The sequence below is a fragment of the Balaenoptera ricei genome, chromosome 16 (genome assembly GCF_028023285.1).
Source record: "Balaenoptera ricei isolate mBalRic1 chromosome 16, mBalRic1.hap2, whole genome shotgun sequence".
Lineage (NCBI taxonomy): Eukaryota > Metazoa > Chordata > Mammalia > Artiodactyla > Balaenopteridae > Balaenoptera > Balaenoptera ricei.
In genome coordinates, this window is record NC_082654.1 from 81,798,989 (window position 1) to 81,814,671 (window position 15,683).

Genomic DNA, 15,683 nt, shown 5'->3' on the forward strand with positions numbered 1-15,683 from the left:
CTTGCGTTCCTATTGCAACTAAAGCACAGTTTTTCCTGAAGTACGGCAGGCTTTTGAAGAGGCACGGGCCCAGAGGCCTAGCTAGGGCTTTCCTTGGTGAGGCCGTTCACTAGATGCAGAACACCCTGCCTCGAGAAGTTGATTCAGGGAAGCAACTAGTGTGTACTCTGTGTCTCTTTTGACTTGTTAAAAACCACAGAGATGTATGCTGCCTGTTCCCATGAAATGCGGGCATGATGGTCCTAGCCTTGCTTTCCATTTGGAAAGCTCCATTCTTGCTGCCGTGAAGCTCCCTGAAATTCTCTGCTGTTGACAGGCCTCTGGCCACTCTAGCATTGGTGTGGGAAGAAAATGAGTTTTCTCTGGCTACACACGGAGCTTCATTGCTCCGGGTGGGGCTCACCTTGCCATGCTCTAGAGCTAAAGGGAATCTCAACGTGAGTCCTTGCCTCGAGGTAAGGCCCTGAGTAGCCCTGCAGAAAGGTAGGCATGCAGCTCTTTCCATGAGCTCTAAGTCGCTGTTCTGCTTTACTTTAAAGGAAGTACCCTTTTCAGGACTCCTAGGCCTCTCGGGTGAGCATCATTTTTGTTCCAAGATCCCTGAGTACCTCCACACCCCTGTAGGCCTGCTGAGCAACGACGAGGCCCATTGGTCCCTCGGAGGTCCTCTGTGTGTGCTGAGTCATGGGCAACACACTACACTCTTTCTTGTGATATCTTGATTCACAGCACTCGCATAGGTAAAAGAGCAACATTCTAGCAAGTTCCAACATGCCGTGGAAGTCGCACTCATTCCCTGGTCTGAGCTGCACAGAGAAAAACACTAGGCTTCTCCTTCCATCCAGGACCTCCTACCTGAAGTCATCCTGCCTCCAGGAGAAAGACGGCATGCGTTCCTATTGCAACTAAAGCACAGTTTTTCCTGTAGCACTGCAGGCTTTTGAAGAGGCAGGGGCCCAGAGGCCTAGCTAGGGCGTTCCTTGTTGAGGCCGTTCACAAGGAGCAGAACACCCTGCCTCGAGAAGTTGATTCAGGGAAGCAACTAGTGTGTACTCTGTGTCTCTTTTGACTTGTTAGAAACCACAGAGATGTATGCTGCCTGTGCCAATGGTAATGGGGGCATGATGGTCCTAGCCTTGCTTTCCATTTGGAAAGCTCCATTCTTGCTGCCGTGAAGCTCCCTGAAATTCTCTGCTGTTGACAGGCCTCTGGCCACTCTAGCATTGGTGTGGGAAGAAAATGAGTTTTCTCTGGCTACACACGGAGCTTCATTGCTCCGGGTGGGGCTCACCTTGCCATGCTCTAGAGCTAAAGGGAATCTCAACGTGAGTCCTTGCCTCGAGGTAAGGCCCTGAGTAGCCCTGCAGAAAGGGAGGCATGCAGCTCTTTCCATGAGCTCTAAGTCGCTGTTCTGCTTTACTTTAAAGGAAGTACCCTTTTCAGGACTCCTAGGCCTCTCGGGTGAGCATCATTTTTGTTCCAAGATCCCTGAGTACCTCCACACCCCTGTAGGCCTGCTGAGCAACGACGAGGCCCATTGGTCCCTCGGAGGTCCTCTGTGTGTGCTGAGTCATGGGCAACACACTACACTCTTTCTTGTGATATCTTGATTCATAGCACTCGCATAGGTAAAAGAGCAACATTCTAGCAAGTTCCAACATGCCGTGGAAGTCGCACTCATTCCCTGGTCTGAGCTGCACAGAGAAAAACACTAGGCTTCTCCTTCCATCCAGGACCTCCTACCTGAAGTCATCCTGCCTCCAGGAGAAAGACGGCATGCGTTCCTATTGCAACTAAAGCACAGTTTTTCCTGTAGCACTGCAGGCTTTTGAAGAGGCAGGGGCCCAGAGGCCTAGCTAGGGCGTTCCTGGTTGAGGCCGTTCACAAGGAGCAGAACACCCTGCCTCGAGAAGTTGATTCAGGGAAGCAACTAGTGTGTACTCTGTGTCTCTTTTGACTTGTTAGAAACCACAGAGATGTATGCTGCCTGTGCCAATGGTAATGGGGGCATGATGGTCCTAGCCTTGCTTTCCATTTGGAAAGCTCCATTCTTGCTGCCGTGAAGCTCCCTGAAATTCTCTGCTGTTGACAGGCCTCTGGCCACTCTAGCATTGGTGTGGGAAGAAAATGAGTTTTCTCTGGCTACACACGGAGCTTCATTGCTCCGGGTGGGGCTCACCTTGCCATGCTCTAGAGCTAAAGGGAATCTCAACGTGAGTCCTTGCCTCGAGGTAAGGCCCTGAGTAGCCCTGCAGAAAGGGAGGCATGCAGCTCTTTCCATGAGCTCTTAGTGGAGGTTCCGCTTTATCTTAAAGGAAGTACCCTTTTCAGGACTCCTAGGCCCCTCGGGTGAGCATCATTTTTGTTCCAAGATCACTGACGCACTCCACACCCCTGCGTGCCTGCTGAGCAGCATTGATTCCCATACGTCCCTCGGAGGCCCTCTGTGTCTGCCGAGTCTCGGGCAACACACTGTACGTTACTTGAGGAGAGCTCTATTTGCAGAGCAGTCGAACAGCATCAGAACCACATTTCTAGGCAGTCCAACATGCCCTGGAAGTTTTCGACATTGCCCTCGTCTGAATGTCCTGAGATAACACTCTTCTTAGAATTTATCGAGGACCTCTTTCCTGAAGTCACTCTATTCAAGGAGAAATACAGCATCCTAACATGCTGTGTCGCTCACAGTGCAAGCAACGTGAGAACTTGCCTCGAGGGAAGGCCCTGAAATGCTATGCAGAAGCGGAGGCGTGTAGCACTTTCCATGAGGCCGTAGTCGCTGCTCTGCAGCATTTTAACGCCAGTACGCTTTTCAGGACACCTAGGTGCCTCGCCTGGAAACCCTATTTCCTGCAAGAACAGCAAGTACCCTCAGGCTCCCCTGGCCCTTCTAAGCAATATCCAGGCCCGTAGCTTTCCGACTCACAGTGTGTATGCCGAGTGTAGGGCAACAGAGTGCACTCTTACTGGGACATCTTGAATTAGCCAGCACTCATACAGGTTCACGAGCACCGTTCTAGCAAGTTCCAAAATGCCATGGAAGTTGCACTCATTCCCTGGTCTGAGCTGCACAGAGAAAAACACTAGGCTTCTCCTTCCATCCAGGACCTCCTAACTGAAGTCACCCTGCCTCCAGGAAAAAGACGGCTTGCGTTCCTATTGCAACTAAAGCACAGTTTTTCCTGAAGTACGGCAGGCTTTTGAAGAGGCACGGGCCCAGAGGCCTAGCTAGGGCTTTCCTTGGTGAGGCCGTTCACTAGATGCAGAACACCCTGCCTCGAGAAGTTGATTCAGGGAAGCAACTAGTGTGTACTCTGTGTCTCTTTTGACTTGTTAAAAACCACAGAGATGTATGCTGCCTGTTCCCATGAAATGCGGGCATGATGGTACTAGCCTTGCTTTCCATTTGGAAAGCTCCATTCTTGCTGCCGTGAAGCTCCCTGAAATTCTCTGCTGTTGACAGGCCTCTGGCCACTCTAGCATTGGTGTGGGAAGAAAATGAGTTTTCTCTGGCTACACACGGAGCTTCATTGCTCCGGGTGGGGCTCACCTTGCCATGCTCTAGAGCTAAAGGGAATCTCAACGTGAGTCCTTGCCTCGAGGTAAGGCCCTGAGTAGCCCTGCAGAAAGGGAGGCATGCAGCTCTTTCCATGAGCTCTTAGTGGAGGTTCCGCTTTATCTTAAAGGAAGTACCCTTTTCAGGACTCCTAGGCCCCTCGGGTGAGCATCATTTTTGTTCCAAGATCACTGACGCACTCCACACCCCTGCGTGCCTGCTGAGCAGCATTGATTCCCATACGTCCCTCGGAGGCCCTCTGTGTCTGCCGAGTCTCGGGCAACACACTGTACGTTACTTGAGGAGAGCTCTATTTGCAGAGCAGTCGAACAGCATCAGAACCACATTTCTAGGCAGTCCAACATGCCCTGGAAGTTTTCGACATTGCCCTCGTCTGAATGTCCTGAGATAACACTCTTCTTAGAATTTATCGAGGACCTCTTTCCTGAAGTCACTCTATTCAAGGAGAAATACAGCATCCTAACATGCTGTGTCGCTCACAGTGCAAGCAACGTGAGAACTTGCCTCGAGGGAAGGCCCTGAAATGCTATGCAGAAGCGGAGGCGTGTAGCACTTTCCATGAGGCCGTAGTCGCTGCTCTGCAGCATTTTAACGCCAGTACGCTTTTCAGGACACCTAGGTGCCTCGCCTGGAAACCCTATTTCCTGCAAGAACAGCAAGTACCCTCAGGCTCCCCTGGCCCTTCTAAGCAATATCCAGGCCCGTAGCTTTCCGACTCACAGTGTGTATGCCGAGTGTAGGGCAACAGAGTGCACTCTTACTGGGACATCTTGAATTAGCCAGCACTCATACAGGTTCACGAGCACCGTTCTAGCAAGTTCCAAAATGCCATGGAAGTTGCACTCATTCCTTGGTCTGAGCTGCACAGAGAAAAACACTAGGCTTCTCCTTCCATCCAGGACCTCCTAACTGAAGTCACCCTGCCTCCAGGAAAAAGACGGCTTGCGTTCCTATTGCAACTAAAGCACAGTTTTTCCTGAAGTACGGCAGGCTTTTGAAGAGGCACGGGCCCAGAGGCCTAGCTAGGGCTTTCCTTGGTGAGGCCGTTCACTAGATGCAGAACACCCTGCCTCGAGAAGTTGATTCAGGGAAGCAACTAGTGTGTACTCTGTGTCTCTTTTGACTTGTTAAAAACCACAGAGATGTATGCTGCCTGTTCCCATGAAATGCGGGCATGATGGTCCTAGCCTTGCTTTCCATTTGGAAAGCTCCATTCTTGCTGCCGTGAAGCTCCCTGAAATTCTCTGCTGTTGACAGGCCTCTGGCCACTCTAGCATTGGTGTGGGAAGAAAATGAGTTTTCTCTGGCTACACACGGAGCTTCATTGCTCCGGGTGGGGCTCACCTTGCCATGCTCTAGAGCTAAAGGGAATCTCAACGTGAGTCCTTGCCTCGAGGTAAGGCCCTGAGTAGCCCTGCAAAAAGGTAGGCATGCAGCTCTTTCCATGAGCTCTAAGTCGCTGTTCTGCTTTACTTTAAAGGAAGTACCCTTTTCAGGACTCCTAGGCCTCTCGGGTGAGCATCATTTTTGTTCCAAGATCCCTGAGTACCTCCACACCCCTGTAGGCCTGCTGAGCAACGACGAGGCCCATTGGTCCCTCGGAGGTCCTCTGTGTGTGCTGAGTCATGGGCAACACACTACACTCTTTCTTGTGATATCTTGATTCACAGCACTCGCATAGGTAAAAGAGCAACATTCTAGCAAGTTCCAACATGCCGTGGAAGTCGCACTCATTCCCTGGTCTGAGCTGCACAGAGAAAAACACTAGGCTTCTCCTTCCATCCAGGACCTCCTACCTGAAGTCATCCTGCCTCCAGGAGAAAGACGGCATGCGTTCCTATTGCAACTAAAGCACAGTTTTTCCTGTAGCACTGCAGGCTTTTGAAGAGGCAGGGGCCCAGAGGCCTAGCTAGGGCGTTCCTTGTTGAGGCCGTTCACAAGGAGCAGAACACCCTGCCTCGAGAAGTTGATTCAGGGAAGCAACTAGTGTGTACTCTGTGTCTCTTTTGACTTGTTAGAAACCACAGAGATGTATGCTGCCTGTGCCAATGGTAATGGGGGCATGATGGTCCTAGCCTTGCTTTCCATTTGGAAAGCTCCATTCTTGCTGCCGTGAAGCTCCCTGAAATTCTCTGCTGTTGACAGGCCTCTGGCCACTCTAGCATTGGTGTGGGAAGAAAATGAGTTTTCTCTGGCTACACACGGAGCTTCATTGCTCCGGGTGGGGCTCACCTTGCCATGCTCTAGAGCTAAAGGGAATCTCAACGTGAGTCCTTGCCTCGAGGTAAGGCCCTGAGTAGCCCTGCAGAAAGGTAGGCATGCAGCTCTTTCCATGAGCTCTAAGTCGCTGTTCTGCTTTACTTTAAAGGAAGTACCCTTTTCAGGACTCCTAGGCCTCTCGGGTGAGCATCATTTTTGTTCCAAGATCCCTGAGTACCTCCACACCCCTGTAGGCCTGCTGAGCAACGACGAGGCCCATTGGTCCCTCGGAGGTCCTCTGTGTGTGCTGAGTCATGGGCAACACACTACACTCTTTCTTGTGATATCTTGATTCACAGCACTCGCATAGGTAAAAGAGCAACATTCTAGCAAGTTCCAACATGCCGTGGAAGTCGCACTCATTCCCTGGTCTGAGCTGCACAGAGAAAAACACTAGGCTTCTCCTTCCATCCAGGACCTCCTACCTGAAGTCATCCTGCCTCCAGGAGAAAGACGGCATGCGTTCCTATTGCAACTAAAGCACAGTTTTTCCTGTAGCACTGCAGGCTTTTGAAGAGGCAGGGGCCCAGAGGCCTAGCTAGGGCGTTCCTTGTTGAGGCCGTTCACAAGGAGCAGAACACCCTGCCTCGAGAAGTTGATTCAGGGAAGCAACTAGTGTGTACTCTGTGTCTCTTTTGACTTGTTAGAAACCACAGAGATGTATGCTGCCTGTGCCAATGGTAATGGGGGCATGATGGTCCTAGCCTTGCTTTCCATTTGGAAAGCTCCATTCTTGCTGCCGTGAAGCTCCCTGAAATTCTCTGCTGTTGACAGGCCTCTGGCCACTCTAGCATTGGTGTGGGAAGAAAATGAGTTTTCTCTGGCTACACACGGAGCTTCATTGCTCCGGGTGGGGCTCACCTTGCCATGCTCTAGAGCTAAAGGGAATCTCAACGTGAGTCCTTGCCTCGAGGTAAGGCCCTGAGTAGCCCTGCAGAAAGGTAGGCATGCAGCTCTTTCCATGAGCTCTAAGTCGCTGTTCTGCTTTACTTTAAAGGAAGTACCCTTTTCAGGACTCCTAGGCCTCTCGGGTGAGCATCATTTTTGTTCCAAGATCCCTGAGTACCTCCACACCCCTGTAGGCCTGCTGAGCAACGACGAGGCCCATTGGTCCCTCGGAGGTCCTCTGTGTGTGCTGAGTCATGGGCAACACACTACACTCTTTCTTGTGATATCTTGATTCATAGCACTCGCATAGGTAAAAGAGCAACATTCTAGCAAGTTCCAACATGCCGTGGAAGTCGCACTCATTCCCTGGTCTGAGCTGCACAGAGAAAAACACTAGGCTTCTCCTTCCATCCAGGACCTCCTACCTGAAGTCATCCTGCCTCCAGGAGAAAGACGGCATGCGTTCCTATTGCAACTAAAGCACAGTTTTTCCTGTAGCACTGCAGGCTTTTGAAGAGGCAGGGGCCCAGATGCCTAGCTAGGGCGTTCCTTGTTGAGGCCGTTCACAAGGAGCAGAACACCCTGCCTCGAGAAGTTGATTCAGGGAAGCAACTAGTGTGTACTCTGTGTCTCTTTTGACTTGTTAGAAACCACAGAGATGTATGCTGCCTGTGCCAATGGTAATGGGGGCATGATGGTCCTAGCCTTGCTTTCCATTTGGAAAGCTCCATTCTTGCTGCCGTGAAGCTCCCTGAAATTCTCTGCTGTTGACAGGCCTCTGGCCACTCTAGCATTGGTGTGGGAAGAAAATGAGTTTTCTCTGGCTACACACGGAGCTTCATTGCTCCGGGTGGGGCTCACCTTGCCATGCTCTAGAGCTAAAGGGAATCTCAACGTGAGTCCTTGCCTCGAGGTAAGGCCCTGAGTAGCCCTGCAGAAAGGGAGGCATGCAGCTCTTTCCATGAGCTCTTAGTGGAGGTTCCGCTTTATCTTAAAGGAAGTACCCTTTTCAGGACTCCTAGGCCCCTCGGGTGAGCATCATTTTTGTTCCAAGATCACTGACGCACTCCACACCCCTGCGTGCCTGCTGAGCAGCATTGATTCCCATACGTCCCTCGGAGGCCCTCTGTGTCTGCCGAGTCTCGGGCAACACACTGTACGTTACTTGAGGAGAGCTCTATTTGCAGAGCAGTCGAACAGCATCAGAACCACATTTCTAGGCAGTCCAACATGCCCTGGAAGTTTTCGACATTGCCCTCGTCTGAATGTCCTGAGATAACACTCTTCTTAGAATTTATCGAGGACCTCTTTCCTGAAGTCACTCTATTCAAGGAGAAATACAGCATCCTAACATGCTGTGTCGCTCACAGTGCAAGCAACGTGAGAACTTGCCTCGAGGGAAGGCCCTGAAATGCTATGCAGAAGCGGAGGCGTGTAGCACTTTCCATGAGGCCGTAGTCGCTGCTCTGCAGCATTTTAACGCCAGTACGCTTTTCAGGACACCTAGGTGCCTCGCCTGGAAACCCTATTTCCTGCAAGAACAGCAAGTACCCTCAGGCTCCCCTGGCCCTTCTAAGCAATATCCAGGCCCGTAGCTTTCCGACTCACAGTGTGTATGCCGAGTGTAGGGCAACAGAGTGCACTCTTACTGGGACATCTTGAATTAGCCAGCACTCATACAGGTTCACGAGCACCGTTCTAGCAAGTTCCAAAATGCCATGGAAGTTGCACTCATTCCCTGGTCTGAGCTGCACAGAGAAAAACACTAGGCTTCTCCTTCCATCCAGGACCTCCTAACTGAAGTCACCCTGCCTCCAGGAAAAAGACGGCTTGCGTTCCTATTGCAACTAAAGCACAGTTTTTCCTGAAGTACGGCAGGCTTTTGAAGAGGCACGGGCCCAGAGGCCTAGCTAGGGCTTTCCTTGGTGAGGCCGTTCACTAGATGCAGAACACCCTGCCTCGAGAAGTTGATTCAGGGAAGCAACTAGTGTGTACTCTGTGTCTCTTTTGACTTGTTAAAAACCACAGAGATGTATGCTGCCTGTTCCCATGAAATGCGGGCATGATGGTCCTAGCCTTGCTTTCCATTTGGAAAGCTCCATTCTTGCTGCCGTGAAGCTCCCTGAAATTCTCTGCTGTTGACAGGCCTCTGGCCACTCTAGCATTGGTGTGGGAAGAAAATGAGTTTTCTCTGGCTACACACGGAGCTTCATTGCTCCGGGTGGGGCTCACCTTGCCATGCTCTAGAGCTAAAGGGAATCTCAACGTGAGTCCTTGCCTCGAGGTAAGGCCCTGAGTAGCCCTGCAGAAAGGTAGGCATGCAGCTCTTTCCATGAGCTCTAAGTCGCTGTTCTGCTTTACTTTAAAGGAAGTACCCTTTTCAGGACTCCTAGGCCTCTCGGGTGAGCATCATTTTTGTTCCAAGATCCCTGAGTACCTCCACACCCCTGTAGGCCTGCTGAGCAACGACGAGGCCCATTGGTCCCTCGGAGGTCCTCTGTGTGTGCTGAGTCATGGGCAACACACTACACTCTTTCTTGTGATATCTTGATTCACAGCACTCGCATAGGTAAAAGAGCAACATTCTAGCAAGTTCCAACAGGCCGTGGAAGTCGCACTCATTCCCTGGTCTGAGCTGCACAGAGAAAAACACTAGGCTTCTCCTTCCATCCAGGACCTCCTACCTGAAGTCATCCTGCCTCCAGGAGAAAGACGGCATGCGTTCCTATTGCAACTAAAGCACAGTTTTTCCTGTAGCACTGCAGGCTTTTGAAGAGGCAGGGGCCCAGAGGCCTAGCTAGGGCGTTCCTTGTTGAGGCCGTTCACAAGGAGCAGAACACCCTGCCTCGAGAAGTTGATTCAGGGAAGCAACTAGTGTGTACTCTGTGTCTCTTTTGACTTGTTAGAAACCACAGAGATGTATGCTGCCTGTGCCAATGGTAATGGGGGCATGATGGTCCTAGCCTTGCTTTCCATTTGGAAAGCTCCATTCTTGCTGCCGTGAAGCTCCCTGAAATTCTCTGCTGTTGACAGGCCTCTGGCCACTCTAGCATTGGTGTGGGAAGAAAATGAGTTTTCTCTGGCTACACACGGAGCTTCATTGCTCCGGGTGGGGCTCACCTTGCCATGCTCTAGAGCTAAAGGGAATCTCAACGTGAGTCCTTGCCTCGAGGTAAGGCCCTGAGTAGCCCTGCAGAAAGGGAGGCATGCAGCTCTTTCCATGAGCTCTTAGTGGAGGTTCCGCTTTATCTTAAAGGAAGTACCCTTTTCAGGACTCCTAGGCCCCTCGGGTGAGCATCATTTTTGTTCCAAGATCACTGACGCACTCCACACCCCTGCGTGCCTGCTGAGCAGCATTGATTCCCATACGTCCCTCGGAGGCCCTCTGTGTCTGCCGAGTCTCGGGCAACACACTGTACGTTACTTGAGGAGAGCTCTATTTGCAGAGCAGTCGAACAGCATCAGAACCACATTTCTAGGCAGTCCAACATGCCCTGGAAGTTTTCGACATTGCCCTCGTCTGAATGTCCTGAGATAACACTCTTCTTAGAATTTATCGAGGACCTCTTTCCTGAAGTCACTCTATTCAAGGAGAAATACAGCATCCTAACATGCTGTGTCGCTCACAGTGCAAGCAACGTGAGAACTTGCCTCGAGGGAAGGCCCTGAAATGCTATGCAGAAGCGGAGGCGTGTAGCACTTTCCATGAGGCCGTAGTCGCTGCTCTGCAGCATTTTAACGCCAGTACGCTTTTCAGGACACCTAGGTGCCTCGCCTGGAAACCCTATTTCCTGCAAGAACAGCAAGTACCCTCAGGCTCCCCTGGCCCTTCTAAGCAATATCCAGGCCCGTAGCTTTCCGACTCACAGTGTGTATGCCGAGTGTAGGGCAACAGAGTGCACTCTTACTGGGACATCTTGAATTAGCCAGCACTCATACAGGTTCACGAGCACCGTTCTAGCAAGTTCCAAAATGCCATGGAAGTTGCACTCATTCCCTGGTCTGAGCTGCACAGAGAAAAACACTAGGCTTCTCCTTCCATCCAGGACCTCCTAACTGAAGTCACCCTGCCTCCAGGAAAAAGACGGCTTGCGTTCCTATTGCAACTAAAGCACAGTTTTTCCTGAAGTACGGCAGGCTTTTGAAGAGGCACGGGCCCAGAGGCCTAGCTAGGGCTTTCCTTGGTGAGGCCGTTCACTAGATGCAGAACACCCTGCCTCGAGAAGTTGATTCAGGGAAGCAACTAGTGTGTACTCTGTGTCTCTTTTGACTTGTTAAAAACCACAGAGATGTATGCTGCCTGTTCCCATGAAATGCGGGCATGATGGTCCTAGCCTTGCTTTCCATTTGGAAAGCTCCATTCTTGCTGCCGTGAAGCTCCCTGAAATTCTCTGCTGTTGACAGGCCTCTGGCCACTCTAGCATTGGTGTGGGAAGAAAATGAGTTTTCTCTGGCTACACACGGAGCTTCATTGCTCCGGGTGGGGCTCACCTTGCCATGCTCTAGAGCTAAAGGGAATCTCAACGTGAGTCCTTGCCTCGAGGTAAGGCCCTGAGTAGCCCTGCAAAAAGGTAGGCATGCAGCTCTTTCCATGAGCTCTAAGTCGCTGTTCTGCTTTACTTTAAAGGAAGTACCCTTTTCAGGACTCCTAGGCCTCTCGGGTGAGCATCATTTTTGTTCCAAGATCCCTGAGTACCTCCACACCCCTGTAGGCCTGCTGAGCAACGACGAGGCCCATTGGTCCCTCGGAGGTCCTCTGTGTGTGCTGAGTCATGGGCAACACACTACACTCTTTCTTGTGATATCTTGATTCACAGCACTCGCATAGGTAAAAGAGCAACATTCTAGCAAGTTCCAACATGCCGTGGAAGTCGCACTCATTCCCTGGTCTGAGCTGCACAGAGAAAAACACTAGGCTTCTCCTTCCATCCAGGACCTCCTACCTGAAGTCATCCTGCCTCCAGGAGAAAGACGGCATGCGTTCCTATTGCAACTAAAGCACAGTTTTTCCTGTAGCACTGCAGGCTTTTGAAGAGGCAGGGGCCCAGAGGCCTAGCTAGGGCGTTCCTTGTTGAGGCCGTTCACAAGGAGCAGAACACCCTGCCTCGAGAAGTTGATTCAGGGAAGCAACTAGTGTGTACTCTGTGTCTCTTTTGACTTGTTAGAAACCACAGAGATGTATGCTGCCTGTGCCAATGGTAATGGGGGCATGATGGTCCTAGCCTTGCTTTCCATTTGGAAAGCTCCATTCTTGCTGCCGTGAAGCTCCCTGAAATTCTCTGCTGTTGACAGGCCTCTGGCCACTCTAGCATTGGTGTGGGAAGAAAATGAGTTTTCTCTGGCTACACACGGAGCTTCATTGCTCCGGGTGGGGCTCACCTTGCCATGCTCTAGAGCTAAAGGGAATCTCAACGTGAGTCCTTGCCTCGAGGTAAGGCCCTGAGTAGCCCTGCAGAAAGGTAGGCATGCAGCTCTTTCCATGAGCTCTAAGTCGCTGTTCTGCTTTACTTTAAAGGAAGTACCCTTTTCAGGACTCCTAGGCCTCTCGGGTGAGCATCATTTTTGTTCCAAGATCCCTGAGTACCTCCACACCCCTGTAGGCCTGCTGAGCAACGACGAGGCCCATTGGTCCCTCAGAGGTCCTCTGTGTGTGCTGAGTCATGGGCAACACACTACACTCTTTCTTGTGATATCTTGATTCACAGCACTCGCATAGGTAAAAGAGCAACATTCTAGCAAGTTCCAACATGCCGTGGAAGTCGCACTCATTCCCTGGTCTGAGCTGCACAGAGAAAAACACTAGGCTTCTCCTTCCATCCAGGACCTCCTACCTGAAGTCATCCTGCCTCCAGGAGAAAGACGGCATGCGTTCCTATTGCAACTAAAGCACAGTTTTTCCTGTAGCACTGCAGGCTTTTGAAGAGGCAGGGGCCCAGAGGCCTAGCTAGGGCGTTCCTTGTTGAGGCCGTTCACAAGGAGCAGAACACCCTGCCTCGAGAAGTTGATTCAGGGAAGCAACTAGTGTGTACTCTGTGTCTCTTTTGACTTGTTAGAAACCACAGAGATGTATGCTGCCTGTGCCAATGGTAATGGGGGCATGATGGTCCTAGCCTTGCTTTCCATTTGGAAAGCTCCATTCTTGCTGCCGTGAAGCTCCCTGAAATTCTCTGCTGTTGACAGGCCTCTGGCCACTCTAGCATTGGTGTGGGAAGAAAATGAGTTTTCTCTGGCTACACACGGAGCTTCATTGCTCCGGGTGGGGCTCACCTTGCCATGCTCTAGAGCTAAAGGGAATCTCAACGTGAGTCCTTGCCTCGAGGTAAGGCCCTGAGTAGCCCTGCAGAAAGGGAGGCATGCAGCTCTTTCCATGAGCTCTTAGTGGAGGTTCCGCTTTATCTTAAAGGAAGTACCCTTTTCAGGACTCCTAGGCCCCTCGGGTGAGCATCATTTTTGTTCCAAGATCACTGACGCACTCCACACCCCTGCGTGCCTGCTGAGCAGCATTGATTCCCATACGTCCCTCGGAGGCCCTCTGTGTCTGCCGAGTCTCGGGCAACACACTGTACGTTACTTGAGGAGAGCTCTATTTGCAGAGCAGTCGAACAGCATCAGAACCACATTTCTAGGCAGTCCAACATGCCCTGGAAGTTTTCGACATTGCCCTCGTCTGAATGTCCTGAGATAACACTCTTCTTAGAATTTATCGAGGACCTCTTTCCTGAAGTCACTCTATTCAAGGAGAAATACAGCATCCTAACATGCTGTGTCACTCACAGTGCAAGCAACGTGAGAACTTGCCTCGAGGGAAGGCCCTGAAATGCTATGCAGAAGCGGAGGCGTGTAGCACTTTCCATGAGGCCGTAGTCGCTGCTCTGCAGCATTTTAACGCCAGTACGCTTTTCAGGACACCTAGGTGCCTCGCCTGGAAACCCTATTTCCTGCAAGAACAGCAAGTACCCTCAGGCTCCCCTGGCCCTTCTAAGCAATATCCAGGCCCGTAGCTTTCCGACTCACAGTGTGTATGCCGAGTGTAGGGCAACAGAGTGCACTCTTACTGGGACATCTTGAATTAGCCAGCACTCATACAGGTTCACGAGCACCGTTCTAGCAAGTTCCAAAATGCCATGGAAGTTGCACTCATTCCCTGGTCTGAGCTGCACAGAGAAAAACACTAGGCTTCTCCTTCCATCCAGGACCTCCTAACTGAAGTCACCCTGCCTCCAGGAAAAAGACGGCTTGCGTTCCTATTGCAACTAAAGCACAGTTTTTCCTGAAGTACGGCAGGCTTTTGAAGAGGCACGGGCCCAGAGGCCTAGCTAGGGCTTTCCTTGGTGAGGCCGTTCACTAGATGCAGAACACCCTGCCTCGAGAAGTTGATTCAGGGAAGCAACTAGTGTGTACTCTGTGTCTCTTTTGACTTGTTAAAAACCACAGAGATGTATGCTGCCTGTTCCCATGAAATGCGGGCATGATGGTCCTAGCCTTGCTTTCCATTTGGAAAGCTCCATTCTTGCTGCCGTGAAGCTCCCTGAAATTCTCTGCTGTTGACAGGCCTCTGGCCACTCTAGCATTGGTGTGGGAAGAAAATGAGTTTTCTCTGGCTACACACGGAGCTTCATTGCTCCGGGTGGGGCTCACCTTGCCATGCTCTAGAGCTAAAGGGAATCTCAACGTGAGTCCTTGCCTCGAGGTAAGGCCCTGAGTAGCCCTGCAGAAAGGTAGGCATGCAGCTCTTTCCATGAGCTCTAAGTCGCTGTTCTGCTTTACTTTAAAGGAAGTACCCTTTTCAGGACTCCTAGGCCTCTCGGGTGAGCATCATTTTTGTTCCAAGATCCCTGAGTACCTCCACACCCCTGTAGGCCTGCTGAGCAACGACGAGGCCCATTGGTCCCTCGGAGGTCCTCTGTGTGTGCTGAGTCATGGGCAACACACTACACTCTTTCTTGTGATATCTTGATTCACAGCACTCGCATAGGTAAAAGAGCAACATTCTAGCAAGTTCCAACATGCCGTGGAAGTCGCACTCATTCCCTGGTCTGAGCTGCACAGAGAAAAACACTAGGCTTCTCCTTCCATCCAGGACCTCCTACCTGAAGTCATCCTGCCTCCAGGAGAAAGACGGCATGCGTTCCTATTGCAACTAAAGCACAGTTTTTCCTGTAGCACTGCAGGCTTTTGAAGAGGCAGGGGCCCAGAGGCCTAGCTAGGGCGTTCCTTGTTGAGGCCGTTCACAAGGAGCAGAACACCCTGCCTCGAGAAGTTGATTCAGGGAAGCAACTAGTGTGTACTCTGTGTCTCTTTTGACTTGTTAGAAACCACAGAGATGTATGCTGCCTGTGCCAATGGTAATGGGGGCATGATGGTCCTAGCCTTGCTTTCCATTTGGAAAGCTCCATTCTTGCTGCCGTGAAGCTCCCTGAAATTCTCTGCTGTTGACAGGCCTCTGGCCACTCTAGCATTGGTGTGGGAAGAAAATGAGTTTTCTCTGGCTACACACGGAGCTTCATTGCTCCGGGTGGGGCTCACCTTGCCATGCTCTAGAGCTAAAGGGAATCTCAACGTGAGTCCTTGCCTCGAGGTAAGGCCCTGAGTAGCCCTGCAGAAAGGGAGGCATGCAGCTCTTTCCATGAGCTCTTAGTGGAGGTTCCGCTTTATCTTAAAGGAAGTACCCTTTTCAGGACTCCTAGGCCCCTCGGGTGAGCATCATTTTTGTTCCAAGATCACTGACGCACTCCACACCCCTGCGTGCCTGCTGAGCAGCATTGATTCCCATACGTCCCTCGGAGGCCCTCTGTGTCTGCCGAGTCTCGGGCAACACACTGTACGTTACTTGAGGAGAGCTCTATTTGCAGAGCAGTCGAACAGCATCAGAACCACATTTCTAGGCAGTCCAACATGCCCTGGAAGTTTTCGACATTGCCCTCGTCTGAATGTCCTGAGATAACACTCTTCTTAGAAT